Here is a 5,572-nt window from a genome sequence, read left to right as displayed (position 1 = left end):
ACCTGATGCTCAGACCACTGGGGCTGGGGGCACTGCAGCCATGCCGCCCAGGGATGGGGGCACTGTCACCAGGTCCTTGCCCCCCGGCTGTGTGTCTGTGAGGGACGGGGGCAGAAAGGGAGAGGGAGAGGGTGGGTAGAAGGGGAAGGACAGGGCCTCAGTCACAAGGGGAGGTGCCAGGGGCTAGCCTCCCCAGGCAGCCGGGTCACCCGCCACCCATGGATGAAACATTTTTTGTATTTTAGGCCATTTTGTAATGGGGCCCTGATCTCAGCTGGGGCAGGGACTGTCTCTCGCTGTGTGTCTATGCAGCACCCGGCACAACGGGGCCCTGATCTCAGCTGGGGCAGGGACTGTCTCTCCCTGTGTGTCTGTGCAGTGCCCGGCACAACGGGGCCTGATCTCAGCTGGGGCAGGGACTGTCTCTCTCTGTGTGTCTGTGCAGCGCCCAGCACAACAGGGCCCTGATCTCAGTTGGGGCAGGGACTGTCTCTCCCTGTGTGTCTGTGCAGCACCCGGCACAACGGGGCCCTGATCTCAGCTGGTGCAGGGACTATCTCTCCCTGGAGTACCCTTCTGTGAGGTTGATTAATGCTTTACAATGCTTTTGTGCTCACATCCCTCCTCTAGGCTCTGAGATTTGAACACCAGATAAACGACACCTCACATAGCTAGAGGCCTCCATATGCGGTCTCTGTGTGCCATTATGGGGATCCGCTGGCAGGACAAAATTACCAATCTGTAGGTTCTCCAAAAGTCAAATGCCACAAGCATCGAGGCCATGCTGATAAAACCCAACTACACTGGGTTGGGCACGGATGCTTTAACATCGACTCCCCAGAAAAATGTTCTCTGGAGAATTGGCACAAGGACACCGGAATCAAGGCCGCCCCAGAAAGCGTTACAAGGACAGCATCAGGAACAGCACACACTTCGAGAAGGCTGCGTTAAACAGATCAGCCTGGCAGCACACAACACTCAGAGCTTTCCAAGCCTTTGGAGAGGACAGAAATAATCGATTATTAGCTGCCAGGGAAAAGTCTCACACTACGGCTGTAGCTACCAAAACGCTCACCAACGACTCTGTCTGCCCGATCTGCTCACAAGCCTGCGCGTCACGCTTTGGACTTCAGGGTCACTCCAGAATCCATAAAAAGAGGTAGCATGAAACCGTCATCATTGAACCAAGGGACTACACAAAGCGAAGCAAAGGACCATCCTTCCTCTCCACAGCCAGTCTGATGATGCCCCCTGCCACCCCTTTTCCCTCTTCACTTTTGCCCAAACTTAGGGTTACCATATCTCATAAATAAAAAAAGAAGACCCTCCACGGGCCCTGGCCCCGCCCATTTCCCCACCCCTAGCCCCGCCCAACTCCAACCCTTCCCCGCCCTAACTCTGCCCCCTCCTCCCTCCCACTCCCAGCCAGGGGGAAAGGGCTGCCCCAGTGCTACCGGCTTCAGGGTTTGCCAGGCAGCCCCCAGACCCTGCGCCCCCAGCCGGCGCTTCCCCAGTGCAGCTGGAGCCCGGGAGGGGAAGCGCCCAGCCGGGGGCGCAGGGTCTGGAGGCTGCCCAGGAAACCGTGAAGCCGGTAGCGCTCGGGCTTTGGGCAGACCCTATGCCTCCGGACCCTGCGCCCCCAGCCGGCCACTTCCCCTCCCAGGCTCCGGCGGCACAGGGTCCGGAGGCACAGGGGCTGCCCGAAGCCGGTAGCTCTCGGGCAGCCCGGCTCTTAAACAGAGCCGAAGAGTCGGGGAGGAGCAGAGCCGCCATTTTCCCGGACATGTTCGGCTTTTTGGCAATTCTCCCCGGACGGGGGTTTGATTGCCGAAAAGCCGGACATGTCCGGGAAAAAGAGGACGTATGGTAACCCTACCCAAACTACACCCATATGCCTGAAATTTCTCAGCAGTCAGATTTCAGGGAGCAACGTTTCAAACTAAGGCTGCTGTGTAAGTGCAGATCATAACTGCGTTGTTATTTTCCATTTTTCAGGCCTACAACTGCAGAGAGAGAGAGAGAGAGAGAGTCCACAGCCAGGCGCTGACTCATCTGTGCAGCCAGTGACGCTTTCTAAGCATTGGCAGAATCACATGACCAGTTCATTCGCACAGCCTGCGTTAACACCAGCCTGTCTGAGCTCTGGTGCTCAAAAGCTGTCCGCCTCTCGTCCTCCCGCCACCCCGCTTTCTCCCCAACCACATCAAAAATGCTGCTTCATAACGTCTTCAAAACGATCTGCTCTGCACATAGACGCTGAGGCTGATTTCGAGTCCTAGGGTAATTCCAAGAAATCCTGGTGATTTTTAGGGTTAAATCTCACTAACAGCTAGATTGTGGTCAACAGATCAGGGCTATTTCAGCCCAAGTGAGGACCCAGGTGCAAAGGTGAATATCCTACTAGCAGCAGCATGAATTTTGTAATACTTGGTGTTTTTCTTAAAGCCCAGCTCCTGGGGACTCATGGGATTAAGCAAGACTCAGCCTTAGCTTTCATTAAAATACCTCTCTAGGCCTCATGGTTGTGGGAAAAGCTGAAAACATGTGACTCTTAAAGGCTCAAAATCCAGGAGGCAAATAAACAGAAACTATCGTTGATTTTTTTTTTTCACCCAATCTCCTGATTTTTGAATGCTTAGGGTTGGCCATTTTGATGGCCTCTTTTTTAAATTGCAGACACAGCAGCATGGCAAAGGGGAGAGGCGTCTCCCGGCTAAGCAGCTCCCATACCGTTTAGGGCTTCATAGGTCAAAACCAACCCTTTGAAGACCAATGGGCAGCCGGAGCCGATCCCAGTGCAGTGCTGTCGTGTATGTGTGGAGAGGTCCTTCGCTCACTTAACAAGCAAGCTGCCCTCTTCTGCCTTAGTCTCGGTTTCCCAATGGACTGACGACATTGCCCCATGTAGAGTGTGTAGGCTGCCCTGTTGCACCCCCAGTGGTCAAATGTGGTGCTGCAGGTGCTCTCTGCCTCAATTTCCTCCTTCAAGGTGCATCCCCTCTGCCTACCCCACACAGGTCAGGGATTGGTGATGTGGCTTAGCCCTCTGGTCACATTTAACCCCTTCCAAGATCACAAAAGTTCAACCTAAAGTGGGTGGCAGCTAATTCTGACACAAGCAGGGCTGACCCCATTTTGTCTTAAAGTGGCCAGTCACTCTGTGCTTCCACTGGCATAAGGACAATGATACTGGTATCGCTGCATTCACACTGTGGGGTTCTACAGGTATAGTTATACCAGTATAGCTACGCCAGCAAAACCTTCCTAGTATAGACGAGGCCTTAGACTATGTCTGCATTAGCAGCTCTCTCTAGGTATACGAATACCAGGATGCTATACTGGCAACGTGCTTCTGGTATGGACGCAGCTAATAGCAGCAAACTACTCTTGGTATCAGTCCAGTAAAACAACCCACCATGAGCAAAACCAGCTGTACTGGTTAAAGTGCAGTTTTGCCGATCTAGCTCTGTCTACACTAGGGACTTCTGCCAGCCCAGCTCTGTCGGTCACAAACCCACCTCCCTCCGACTGGATTAGCTTTGCTGGCAGAAGTCTGCAGTGTAGACAAAGCCTTAGGCCTGGTCTACACTAAACACTTTGGCCAGCATAATAATGTCGGTTGGGTGTGTGTGTGAATGTGTCACAGCATTTTTCTACTGGCAAATGCCCTAGTGTGGACACAGTTCTACCAGTGTAAAAGTCCCTTTGCTGGTATAGCTTATATCACTGGTATAGACTCGACTGGCAAAGCCAGTGTCTTTTGCCTGTATCAGTTGTGTCTAAATGAGGAAAGTTTGCTGGTATAGTCAGGGGTTCTCATAACAGATTTTTTGCTGCTCTCCGAGTGTGGCCACCAACTCTTGCTGGTGGCCGCTCTGACAAAGCCGTCTCTGTCCCTGCCTCCAGTGGCCCTTCAGCGAGAGCCCGCCCTGGGGAAGGTGGGTCAGGAACTCACCAGCCACCTGCAGAATCCCAGGCTCTGCACGCTCTGGCTGGGCGGGAGCGAGGGAGCTGCCCAGGGGAGTGCCCAGGTGACCGAACACTGCAGCCACCTCCATTGACAAGATCCACCTCTGGCATCACGCACTTCGGTCCCACGTGTCTCCAGAGCACAGGTGCCAACTTTCATGCGGTAAATAAGCACCCCGACTTTCACAACAAGCCAAAAATCAAGCTAATCCCATTTCAAAACAAGCCAATCCCTAAGAACCATAACACCGCGTGCTGTGGTGGACCTGCTGTGCACCCCTGACTCTCTCCCCCCTTGCCCCAGCTTGCCCCCCTTGCCCCTGTTTGCTGTAAGCCAATCAAAAAAAAAGAAGCAACAGGCTACAAGCCAAACAAGCAACAAACTACAAGCCAAAAACTAGCTATAAGCTACTAGCTACAAGCCAAAAACTAGCCAACAAGCAGCTGCCCCTTTTCAGCGTCCCAGTTCAAACACAGAACATTAAAGTCAAGGGAGCTCTCCGGATCTGGACGTACCACCGGCATCTGCACTAAACACAGGTAAGGGACCCTGTCACCGAATGACCCCTGATTCTCTGTCCCACATTCATTTTCTCTCCTCCATCCCCAGAGCTGGGGTGGGCATAAGAAGAGGGCGGGACAAGCAGCTTAGGGGGAAGCACTTGGGAGGTAGTGAAGTGTGGAGCTGGAAGTGGGGAGCCATGGTGTGGAAGCACAGTGCAAAGGACGGGCAGTGGCAGATTACCGTACGGGCCCGTGCTCAGGGACCCCGGAAAAATCTCCCCCTGCCACAGCCCCAGGGCTGGAGGATTCTCCGGTCTTGGGGCCGTAGCGAGGGGCGGGGCAGAAAGGAGCAAGTGGGGGAAAATTTTGACTTTGTTGAAAATCCCAAAAATGCAGGGCAGGGGAGGCGAATCTGTTTTTGGCAACTAAAAACATTTTGCTTTTCTGAATTAAAAGTCAAAAATTTGCAGAGCGAGCAAACACCGCAAAAATCCATTATGATAAAAATCCAATTTTCCCTTGAAAGATAGTTTTCATGGAAAATTGTCACCTCCAAGGCAGTCAGTGGGGGTCAGGGCTGGATTTTGATCTCAGTGATGCTGGGGTAAATCCAGTGGGACCCCATTGCAGTCAATTGAGTCAGGGCTGGATTCTGAACTTATTTACCCTGGCATAAATCTAGAGTTACTCAATTTCCCATAGCTGGAAATGATACTTTTTATATTTTCTTTATCATCTGCATCCATAATCAACATTTCGCCAGTAAAGGGCCCCAGGAACTTGGCTTGCTTTCTGTGAGTTTCGCTCTCTCCGGTAAGACGTCCAATTTCTATGTTCAGTCTCTCTCCATCCAACCTTTCACGCTCCTTCTCGCATCTAACGGGATTTTTCTTGTTCTCCTGTCCCAGGATCGGCTTATCCAGGTGAAGGACTCCAGCTCTTTCATCCCCTGCTATGGCTCCCGTGCACGGGGACACACTGGCGGGGCGCTTCCGGATGACAGTCCCCAGGGGTTTGCTGCTCAGCGTGCTGATTTACAGCGCGGTCTCTGATATCCGATGTCCGGATAAGGTGCCAAGTAAGGAGGAAGCCCGGTACA

This window comes from Malaclemys terrapin, chromosome 13 (genome assembly GCF_027887155.1).
Source record: "Malaclemys terrapin pileata isolate rMalTer1 chromosome 13, rMalTer1.hap1, whole genome shotgun sequence".
In the NCBI taxonomy this organism is placed as follows: Eukaryota; Metazoa; Chordata; order Testudines; family Emydidae; genus Malaclemys; species Malaclemys terrapin.
Note: the sequence above shows the minus strand (reverse complement) of the source record.